The 12,346-nt window shown below is 41.7% G+C and overlaps 1 non-coding gene across 1 annotated transcript; it reads left to right on the plus strand.

Annotated features, from left to right (window-relative positions):
• The first annotated feature begins 1,055 nt into the window (after window positions 1-1,055).
• On the plus strand, window positions 1,056-1,162 carry LOC120272767. Its single transcript, XR_005540304.1, has one exon. It is a non-coding gene; the product is annotated as a small nucleolar RNA R71 (small nucleolar RNA).
• Window positions 1,163-12,346: the final 11,184 nt, after the last annotated feature.

The following is a 12,346-nucleotide window of genomic DNA, read 5'->3' on the forward strand; positions in this document are numbered from 1 at the left end:
CCAATGTACTCTCCTCCAACTTCCTCTTATTGGTCAATAAATCTTTCAAGAACTTAGCATACCGAGGCATTTGAGACAACACCTCCAAAAAAGGAATGTTGATGTGCAATTGCTTAAATAGACCCAAGAACTTCTTGGATTACTCATCATTTTTGTCGTTCTTCAATCTTGAAGGGTAGGGAATTCTCGGCTTGTAAGGTGGGGGTGCCACCTCCTTCTCCTTGTTTGCTCTCTTCTCAACCTCCAAGACCTTGAGTGCTTCAATATTGGCCTTCTTACATGGAAGCCTACCATCAACCTCACGACCACTTCTCAAAGTGATTGCCTTGACATTTTCTCTCAAATTAGTCTCGGTATTACTCGGTAGGCTTCCTTTTGGTCTCTCTGATAGAGACTTCACAATTTGCCCAACTAGGTTCTCTAGATTGTGTAATGAAGCAGTGTGGTTGCGAAGTGTATCTTCGACCGACTGAAACCGTGTATTTGATGATTGCACAAATCAGGTCAAGGGTTTCTCTAGATCGGTCATCCGGTTCTCTAAGCCTAAAACTCTATTCTCCATGTTTAGGGCTTTCTCTAGATCGGTCATGGCCTTTTGCTGCTATTGGTGGTTACTCCATGAGAAACTAGCATGGCTTCTCTACCCTTGGTTGTAGGTATTGCTATACGGATTACCTTGTACCCTTCCCAAATTGCCCACAAAGTCTACTTATTCAATCAGGGCTGAAGTAGTAATTGAAACAGGATAATCATATGGCATATGTGAACCCCCACAACCATCACAACTTATGATACGTTGCAATGTATCTAATTTCTTGCTCAATGCCTCTACTTGGGCTTCTAATGATGTCACCACATTAATTTCATGGAGTTCGGCCACTTTTTTCTTTTCCCTTGCATTCCATTGGTAGCTATGTATGGCCATTTCCTTTACCAAATGTCGAGCTTCTTCATGGGTCTTGTTCCCCATTGTACCTTCTACGGCGGCATCTAGAAGTTGTCTTGTGCTTGGATTCAACCCGTTGTAAAAGGTCTAAATGATCATCCATTCGGTTAATCCATGTTGTGGGCACTTCCACAAAAGATCCTTGAATCGCTCCCATGTCTCAAACAAGGACTCGAGCTCCATCAGAACAAACGACGATATCTCATTGTGAAGCTTTGCTGATTTTCCCGAAGAAAGTACCTTGCAAGAAAAGCTTCGACCATCTCATTCCATGTCGTGATGGATTCTCGTGGTAAAGAGTGTAGACACTTCTTTGCTCTTCCTTCTAGAGAGAATGGGAAAGCCCTCAATCATATAGCATCATCCGTAACACCATTGATCTTCAGCATGTCACAAACTTCCAAGAAGTTTCAATATGGTTGTTTGGATCTTCATCGGCCAAACCACTGAACTGTGCGGACTACTGTATCATCTGGATGAATGCTGGTTTTAGCTCAAAATTTGGAGTTGTAATCGGTGGTTGTACAATGCTTGATTGTGTCCCCAATACTGATGGTCTAGCATAGTTTGAAAGTGTTCTCTGTTGTTCATTCTTTTCTGCCATGTTTTGAGATTCTTCAACTTCTACTTCAGCTAGATTTGACAGGTCTTGCACAGGTTTTTTACCCTTTCTTCTGAGTGTACATTCAAGTTCAAGATCACCTTTAATTAATATCAAAGGGTACTCTCAGGTCATAACTTGGAACTGCACCAAAAGAAGGAAAACAAAATTAAAATGATGATAGAATAAGAAGATAAAAAATAGAATGAATGATGAATAGCTAAGATAGGAAAGTGCAAAGTATCTATAAATGCCTACTCCACAGCAATGGCGCCAAAAACTTGACAACGCCTATTGCGTGTGACCCGCAAGTGCACAGGTTTACCGAAGTAATAAATCCCAAGTGAATGGGTATCGTATTCACAGGGAGTAGGGAATAAAAATGCCAAGATTGCTATCTAAGTAAGCGAAGAAGGAATAATGATTTTTTGGTAAAATGTAATGAAAGTAAGAATAAAAGAAACAAGAAAGAGAGAAGCACAAATGGATGAGAGGTAAAGCAATCGATAGAAGTGGGGTACTAAGATATTGTTCCACTTAGGACAATTGCTTCAAGTGCAAAATCAACTATTATATTTCCTTATTGACACTTAATGAGTCATGGAAATCCTTAAACACACGGTGCCAAGCCTAAAGTCAACCATGACTAACTCTACATTATGTCCCGGTGGAGAAATCGATTAATCTCAACATCTCACACTGTGTAGAGTTGTAAGATACTCTAGGGATTCCAAGTGATAAACCCTATTCCAATGTATAGATCTAACCCTTTGATCCAGGCAAAAGACCCCTAGTCGCAATTAAGCACTAGGTGCTAAAGTCACTTCAACGTTTCACTTAGTTACCTATACAACTAAGCCCCAGCGGAGGTCATCCCTTAGCCTATTCACTCTACTATGACCGCAAAGAACTCTTGGAACGTGGAGGTAGGATAAATCACATCGGAAGGAAAAGGGGATGCTCCGCTACCTCTCGACTCACCCTCTCGACCCTCTCTAATCTTGCAATGTATAATCCTAATGGCGTGTCATTCACTCACAAAGGTTACTAGTATAGACTCTCAACCCTAGTGTCACTCTAAGGGAGAAATCATATAACAAGCATTCAAGATTGAAACTCAATTAAAGACATCAATTAAGGAATACATAATAGAAGATTAATGAAACAAATACATCCTAGGGTTCACAAATCTAAGTACCCACTAGGGGTTTAGCTCTCCATGGAGCTAGTTACAATCAGCAATGAAATCAAATGTAAAAACAAGTAATCAATCAAAAAACCCCTCAGTATTCATGTTGACGGTCTTATGCAGTAGCCTCGTCTTCTCCAAAGGTCCTTTTGTCCGGCCTATGCCACACCTCGCCGGATCGGTGCTACCGAAAGCTCCCCATATCACTTTCTTCCAAGCGGAGCGTGGTGTCAAATATGTAGAACCACTCCAAAGACTTGCCAAAAGTCCTTAAAAACTCTAACCGACGGCCTCCCAAAAGATAGGAAAAAGTTGGATAGAAGGATGAAAGATGAATCCAAAAATTGGGCTGAAACGCGACTTAAATAGGGCTGGAATCAGGCATCCACAAGCCCCTGTGGATTCTCCCCACATGGACACTCATGTGGATTCTCTGGAAACCTGATTTTTTGCCGGCTATAAATAGTAACTGCTACAGTGCATCGCTCTAGTGATTTGCTGCAGTAACCTACTACAGTACTCCGGCAAAACACTCCCAATTCCACACTTCTCATTGAGGCAACATAAATGGGAACATGTTTATGCCGTATATCACGTCGCTTCTTCATTAACCGGGTTCATTGGTGAAAATCTTGCTATCATTGTACAAGTTGGGATACGCAAATGTGAGTGCCTTCGTTCCCCTCCAACTCATTGTAATGGCTTGAATACATTGAGGTTGGCACATATTCACGTATTTTAGAGCCCCACTTATGTCTTCACGTTTGTTCCTTCCATGATTCCACCAAATAGTGCGTTCACGATCTACATTTTTTTTTCTTTTCTTAATACTTAGCTTCACAACCCTACATGCGCAAAAGAATACAAATAACATGTATTGGTGCTTAAACCTGATAAAAGTAATGCTCATGGTAAGGAAAGAATACTTCGTATTTTTAACACACAAGCACTTATCAGTTTTCATGCTCTAGTTTGTTCTTGAATTTCTAGGAATTTTTGCCAGATTGACACTTGTTGCACCACTTGCTCATGAAACTCTTTTAGAAACTCAAGTTTGATATTTAAGGGACTAATTAGTTTTGTTTCAGGTGTTATTTTGGTAAAAAAAATTGGAAAAAGAAAAGAAAGAAGAAAAAATAGATATATTGTTTAGTTGTGCATTTTGGGTGGAAAGAGCTACCACCTATGAAGTATGAAGCTACTCTCATAAGTCGGATACTGGTTATGCCTTAATGAGAGAAAGAGCTATCTCATGGAATGAGTGAAAGCTAGCACCCCGATAGAAAGAGCTACCACCTCGAAAGTGTGAAATCCATCTTAGCGGGCGCTTCAGAAAGGGCTACATTAGAGGATGTGTGAAGCTACTACCATCCTTTTGCTTTGTTATGTTTTGTAGTTAAATAAGTCCTTTATACTTGGAATATTGAGGAGTATACTTTGGGTTTACTCGAGTGAGTTCACACACACTTACATGATCTCAGGTTTGTTGTCCTTTTTGATTTGTGTTTTTAGCTCGAGCATTGATTTTTGGTATTTAGTGTTGAAACTTCCCTTACTTGTAGAATGCTCTCTTTGCATGATTTTTTGAACCTAAGGCCAAGCACTTTCAATATTTCCTTCTTCTATACTTTAATGTTTTATTTTTTCTTAAGTGCAAGCAAAAGCTTAAGTGTGGGGGAGTTTTATAAGTGTTTATGTGTTAAGAATGCGAAGCATTCTTTCCTTATGATGAGCATGACTTTTATTAGGTTTAAGCGCTAATACATGTGTATTTGTGTTCTTTTGCGCATGTAGGGTTATGAAGCTAAGTATTAAGAAAAGAAGCCAAAAGTATATCATGAATGCACTATTTGGTTGAATCTTCGAATCAACAAACACGAAGACACAAGAGGGGCTCTAAGATACTTGAATGTTTGCCAACCTCCATGTATTCAAGCCATTACAATGAGTTGGAGAGGCATGAAAGCAGTCACATTTGCGTATCCCAACTTGTGCAATGATAGCAAGATCTTCACCAATGAACTAATTTATTAAGGAAGCCACGCGATCTACTGCATAAACGTGTGCCTGTTTATGTTGCCTCAATGAAAAGTGGATTCGGGAGTGTTTTTGGTGGGGGTGTTGTAGCATGTTACTATAGCAAATCAATGTAGTAATTTACTGTAGCGGTTACTGATCATAGCTGGCAAAAATCAGAATTTCAGAGAATCGACATGGACGTGTGGAAATTCCACACGCCCCTACGGAACATCCACAAGCCCGTGTGGATGCCCGATTCCAGCCTATTTAAAGCCGTTATTCAGCCGGATTTCAGCATCCTTTTTCCCATCTTTTCTCCAACTTTTGAGAGCCTAGTGGTCAGGGTTTAGATAGGCTTTGGCAAGGCTTTTGGAGTGGTTCTACAGCTTCAACATCCCATTTCTCTTGGAAGATAGTTATTGGGAGAGCTTTCGTCGGCACCGATCCGGCGAGGTGTGCCCTAGGCTTGACAAGGGGACCATTGGAGAGGACGAGGCCACTCCACAAGACCATCGACATGAATACCGAGGGGGTTTTACTATGGATTGCATGTTTTTGCTTTTGATTTCATTATTGATTGTATCTTGCTCTATGGAGAGCTAAATCCCCTAGTGGGTACTTGGATTTTATAAACCCTAGGAGGCTTTTTGTTTCATTAACCTTTTTTTATGCTTTTCTTAATTGATGTTTCTAATTGAGTTCTAATCTTGAATGCTTGTTGAATGATTTCTCCCTTAGAGTCATACTAGGGTTGAGAGACCATCTTGGTAACCTTTGTAAATGAGTGACACACCATGAGGGTTAGACAAAGCAAGGTTAGAGAGGGTTGAGAGGGTGAGTCGAGAGGTAGCAGAGTGCCTCCTTTTCCCTCCGATGTAATTTATCCTACCTCTACGGTCCAAGAATTCTTTGCGATCATAGCAGAGTGAATAGGCTAAGGGATGGCCTCCGCTTAGGCTTAGTTACAGGGTAACGAAGTGAAGCGTCGAAGTGACTTTAGCACCTAGGCTTAGTTGTGACTAGGGGTCTTTCGCCTGGTCCAAAGGTTAGATCTATATATTGGAATAGGGTTTATCATTTGGAATGCCTAGAGTGTCTTGTCATTCTCATAGTGTGAGGTGTTGAGATTGATCGATTTCTCAGCAGGGACATAGTGTAGAGTTAGTCATGGTTGACCTTAGGTTTGTGAACGTGTGTTTAAGGATTTCCATTACTCATTAAGCATAAATTAGGAGACATAATAGTTGGTCTTGAACTTGAAACATTAGTCCTAGCGGGAGTATTGTTTGAGTACCCCACTTTTATTGATTGCCTATCCTCTCATTTTATCATGCCTCTATTTATTACTTCTTTTAGTCTATTCATATCAATCTTATTCGCACCATCATTGATTCATTCTCATCCTAGTTAAATATCAATCGTTGGATTTCTATTCACTATTCCCTGTGAATACGATACCCACTCACCTGGGAATAAGTACTTTGACAAACCCGTGCACTTGCTGGTCACACACAAGGGGCGTTGTCAAAAGCATAATAAAAGGTCAATGAAACAATAAAATCCTAGGGTTTACAAGTCGAAGTACCCTCTAGGGGTTTAGCTCTCTATGGAGCAAATACAATCAATATTGAAATCAAAAGTAAAGATATGCAATCTATGAATAAAACCCCTTTGGTGTTCATGTCGATGGTATGTGGAGTAGCCTCATCTTCTTCAAAGATTCCCTTGTCAAACCTAAGGCACACCTCGATAAATCGATGCTGACGAAAGCTTCCCCGATAACTCTCTTCTGAAGGAACACGGTATTGAAGGCCTTAGAATGACTCCAAAAACTTTGCCAAAGCCTCTCTAAACCCTATCCATGGGTGCCTCTAATGATGGGGAAAAGATGAAGAAAGGATGGAAAGAAGGATCCCCAAATCGGCAGAAATCGCGGCTTGAAATAGGCTGGAATTGTGCATCTGCATTGGCATTGATAAGTGCTTGTGTGATATGAATGCGAAGCATTCTTTCCTTATGTTGAGTATTTCCTTTCTCAGGTTTTGACATTAATATGTGTGTTTTTATGTTACTTTTATGCAGATATGGTTGTGAGGCTGAGTATGAAGGAAATAGGCCAATGTGGATCATAATACACCTATTTTGGAGGAGATCTTGCTAAGGTTTAAACGCGAAGACATAGGATAGGTGTAAGATGCTAGAGTGTGTGCCAACCTCCTCGCATTCGAGTGAGTACATCCATTTGGAGGGGCACAAAGGCAGTCACACTCGAGCATTCCATCTTATGCATATAAGAACAGGAGCTCCACCAACATGTGCCCGTTTGCGTTACCCGGATGAAAGTATGGAATTGGGAAGTTATTCAGGTCGAAGACTGTAGCAGAGCACCGTAGCAAGTACTGTAACAGCGCTGTTCACTACCGGCCGATAAACCAGAGAAATAGAGAATCCACATGGGCGTGTGGAAATTATCCACGCCCGTGGGGAAATTCCGCACGGGCACCTGTATCGTCGACGCCCGTGGAGTTGCCCGATTCCAACCCTATTTAAAGCCGATTCAACCCCGATTTTGGTATTCTTTTCTCCATCTTTTCCCCAACTTGCGAGAGGGCTTCGGCTAGGGTTTCGAGGGGTATTGGCCAAGGTTTTGGAGAGGTTCTACTGCTCCGACATCGTGATTCCATTAGGAAGAAGGTTGGTAGGGGAGCTTCGATCGAGGCGTATCCTATACCGGATAAAGGAATCCTTGGACGACGAGTAGAGGACTTTCCACAAGACCATCGACACTTCCATCGAGGGGGTTTCTTTATGGATTTATTGCTTTTACATTCGATTTCTTTGATTGTACTTAGCTCCATGGAGAGCTAAACTCCTAGTGAGTACTTGGATGATTGTGAACCCTAGGATGTATTCACTTCATTGAACTTCTTTATTATGCTTTCAATAAATTGATGTTTAAGGGACCTTCGCTGGGGCCTAATAAATTATGTTTATTGTGAGTTCCAACCTTGAATGCTTGATTGTATGAACGTTTCCCCCAGAGTGACACTAGGGTTGAGAGTTCTTGTTGGTAACCTTGTGAGTGAGTGACACACCACGAGTGTTAGACAAAGCTAGGTTGGAGAGGGTTGAGAGGGTGAGTTGAGAGGTACAGGAGCGCCCCCTTTCCCCTCCGACGTGATAGATTCTACCTCCATTCCTCGAGTTCTTTGCGGTCATAATAGAGTGAATGGTCTAAGGGATGAACTTCCGCTGGGGCTTAGTTGCGCGTGCAACGGAGTGAAGCGTTGAGGTGATCTTAGTATCTAGGGCTCAATTGTGGTTAGGGACCTTCCACCTGGACCAAAGGGTTAGGTCTATAATTAGGAAGAGATTTATCACTTGGAATCCCTAGAGCTCATTGCAACTCTATACGAGTGCGAGGTGTTGAGATTGTTCGATTTCTCCCTCGAGACATGTATAGAGTTAGGCATAGTTGACCTTAGATTTGGGATTATGTAATTAAGGATTTCCACGACTCACCATTCCATTGATTAGGAAGTATAATAGAGGATTCTTGCACTTGAAACAATCATCCTAGGCGGAGCATTATCCGGGTACCCCATCTTTATCGATTGCCTTATTCCCTTCTTTACTTTTGCTCGCTTATTTGTTGCTTTCATTGTTATGAATTGAATGATTGTCACACTCATCATTATTGATCTTTCACATAGCTAAGAATCGAATTAAGTATTTTTATTCCCTACTCCTTATGGATTCGATACCCGCTCATCCAAGATTATTACTTCGACAAACCATTGCACTTGCGGGATATACGCAAGGGGACCTTGTCATCCTTTTAGTTGTTTGTATAGATTGTTTGGTTGCTTTGTTGAACATGAACAACTAAACCCCAAGGTCACCGGATGTAGGTGAACATTGGGGGGGAACTTGTGATGTTTTGTATTATTTGAGTAATTTATGCATGATTGGCTTTTTGTGATTCTTGTTTGGTGTTCTTGATTGTTTTGGTACATTTGATTGAGTAATGTATCAAATTCTTGGTAGCACTTTGTAGCATGACCATTGCCTTAGTGCTAGACTCCATCAAACATTGAAAGGATTATTGTATAAATACGCCATGACCAACGGGTATTTGTACCCGTCCATTCCTAGGGTTGAAAACTACTAGTGTTTCTACCCTAACTTGTGAAAACCATCATTCTCCTTGCAACCATGTGGGAAGTAGGGTGGAAGGAATTCCTTATTCAACACTTGCATCGGGTTAGGGGTCAATTGCTGTGACCATCGGGTTGACCTAAGTTTTGGTTTTCTCGGTCCAACTAGCCACATACTTAACTTTTCGAATATCCTACTCACTTTAGTAACCACTTTGAGGACCCACATCCATGACTATTTTCCATCCTTGTGCATTTCCCGTGTTTTGATTTTGTCATACTTCTTAAGATTTTCTCCTGCTTTTCATTTTTGCTTTCTCCTCCTTTCTTTTCTCTTGAATTGGAATTGGTGAGCTAAATAACAAGTAAGAAGTGAGTAAAGTAGCTCCTCGGGCCCCTTGGGAATATGACCCACTCGTGTGTGGGCGAGTGGTTTATTACTTGATGACCCCTTGCGCTTGCAAGTGTTCACACTCTGTGTGGATCACACCCCTATGTATTCTCGTAATGGAGGAAATCTCTTCTGTAGAGATGCACACGGGAGTGTGCAAATTACCTACACCCGTGTGTTTCTCACAGGATCATCCACAGGGGCGAGTCCACGCACCTATGTCTTCTCTTGAAAAATCTCTAAGTCTCTGCAGGAAGACACACGCCCATGCAGAAATTAACCACTGGCGTGTGACCGTCGTAAGGTCATTCACAGGGGTGAGTCTATGCCCCTATGTCCCCTTATGATTAGCTCTCAGTAAAGACGCATGGCTGTGTGGAAATTTGATAAGTTCTTGTACGATATGAATGCGAAGCGTTCATTCTTTATTTTGAGCATTACTTTTCTCAGGTTTTGACATTAATATGTGTGTTTTTATGTTACTTTTATGCATGTATGGTTGTGAAGCTGAGTATGAAGGAAATAGGCCAATGTGGATCATAATGCACCTATTTTGGAGGAGATCTTGCTAAGGTTCAAACGCGAAGACATAGGACAGGTGTGAGATGCTAGAGTGTGTGCCAACCTCCTCGTATTCGAGTGAGTACATCCATTTGGAGGGGCACGAAGGCAGTCATACTCGAGCATTCCGTCTTATGCATACAAGAACAGGAGCTCCACCAACATATATATCATTGAAGAAGCAAGTGATTCACGACGTGAACGTGTGCTCGTTTGCGTTACCCCGATGAAAGTATGGAATTGGGAGGTTATTCAGGTCGAAGGCTGTAGCAGAACACTGTAGCTACTAATGTAGCAGCACTGTTTACAGCCGACCGAGAAACCAGAGAAACAGAGAATCCACACGGGCGTGTGGAAATTATCCACGCCCGTGTGAAAATTCCGCACGGGCGCGTGTATCGTCCACGCCCGTGGAGTTGCCCGATTCCAGTCCTATTTAAAGCCGATTCAGCCCCGATTTTGGCATTCTTTTCTCCATCTTTTCCCCAACTTGCGAGAGGGCGTCGGCTAGGATTTCAAGGGGTATTGGCCAAGGTTTTGGACAGGTTCTACAGCTCCGACATCGTGATTCCATTAGGAAGAAGGTTGGTAGGCGAGCTTCGATCGAGGCGTATCCTATACCGGACGAAGGAATCCTTGGACGATGAGTAGAGGACTTTCCATAAGACCATCGACATGACCATCGAGGGGGTTTCTTTATGGATTCATTGCTTTTACATTCGATTTCTTTGATTGTACTTAGCTCCATGGAGAGCTAAACCCCTAGTGGGTACTTGGGTGATTGTGTACCCTAGGATGTATTCGCTTCATTGAACTTCTTTATTATGCTTTCAATAAATTGATGTATATTGTGAGTTCCAAACTTGAATGCTTGATTGTATGAACATTTCCCCTAGAGTGACACTAGGGTTGAGAGTTCTTGTTGGTAACCTTGTGAGTGAGTGACACACCACGAGCGTTAGACAAAGCTAGGTTGGAGAGGGTTGAGAGTGTGAGTCGAGAGGTACAAGAGCGTCCTCTTTCCCGTCCGACGTGATAGATTCTACCTACGTTCCTCGAGTTCTTTGCGACCATAATAGAGTGAATGGTTTAAGGGATAAACCTCCGCTATGGCCTAGTTGCGCGTGTAATGGACTGAAGCGTTAAGATGATCTTAGTATCTAGGGCTTAATTGTGGCTAGGGACCTTCCGCCTGGACCAAAGGGTTAGGTCTACATCTAGGATGAGATTTATCACTTGGAATCCCTAGAGCTCATTGCAACTCTATGCGAGTGCGAGGTGTTGAGATTGTTCGATTTCTCCTCCGGGACATGTATAGAGTGAGGCATAGTTGACCTTAGATTTGGGACTATGTATGTAAGGATTTCCATGACTCACCATTGCATTGATTAGGAAGCATAATAGAGAGTTCTTGCACTTGAAGCGATTATCCCAGGTGAAGCATCATCCGAGTACCCCATCTTTATTAATTGCCTTGCCTCCTCCTTACATTTGCTCTCTTACTTGTTGCTTTTAATTTCTGAGAATTGAATCATTACCACACTTATCATTGTTGATACTCCACATAGCTAAGAATCGAATTAAGTGTCTTTATTCCCTACTCCCTGTTGATTCGACCCCGCTCACTCGGGATTATTACTTCGACAAGCCCGTGCACTTACGGGATATAAGCAAGGGGAACTTGTCAAGTTTTTGGCGCCGTTGCCGGGGAGCTAGGCGTTTAGAGATACTTTGCACTTTGTTTTCTTAGCTATTCCACTACACATTCTATTTCATATATTCTTATTCCATCATTACTCTAATCTTTCCGTATTTTTTCTTGCTGCAGAAAATGATTAACATGTTTGAATCATTTGACACGATCATGAGAATGGTCGAACACATAGAGAAAAAAGTTCAAATAGTAGCATGGAATGATACATCGTGTTATTCCTATCATGGACAATGTACAGCTCAACATCCCTTGGAAGAGTCGGTTGAAGAGTACATCGCCAGGATTTAAGGGCAACACTACGAGTTGGATAGGGTGATAAAGCAGTTTGAGGAATCCACGTCAATGTCAATGAATGACCGATTTGATGACAGTATAGAGGGAATCCTTGCTAGGTTTGAGTCTTCTTATCAAGATCAGAGGCAAGAACTCTTTTCAGTTGGCGTTATTATCTCAAATTTGGAATTCTGTAGAATAGACAAGTTGACATCTGTTGCAGACTATAAAGAGATAGATGTCCAGGTGGATAAGGAAGAAAGTAAATGTGAACATGAGGTGAATGATTTTGAGGAGATTGATAAATTAAAGGGGGGTAGCTTGTGGCAATCAATTGTCGAACCACCAGAATTGGAGCTTAAAACTCTTCCAGCACATTTGGAATATGCATTCCTAAAGGAAGACTCTAAACTCCCCGTAATTATGGCATTGAACTTATTTGCGGAGCAAAAGGATAAGCTTGTTAGCATGTTGAAAAAGCAAAAATCGGCTATC

This window comes from Dioscorea cayenensis, chromosome 11 (genome assembly GCF_009730915.1).
Source record: "Dioscorea cayenensis subsp. rotundata cultivar TDr96_F1 chromosome 11, TDr96_F1_v2_PseudoChromosome.rev07_lg8_w22 25.fasta, whole genome shotgun sequence".
Lineage (NCBI taxonomy): Eukaryota > Viridiplantae > Streptophyta > Magnoliopsida > Dioscoreales > Dioscoreaceae > Dioscorea > Dioscorea cayenensis.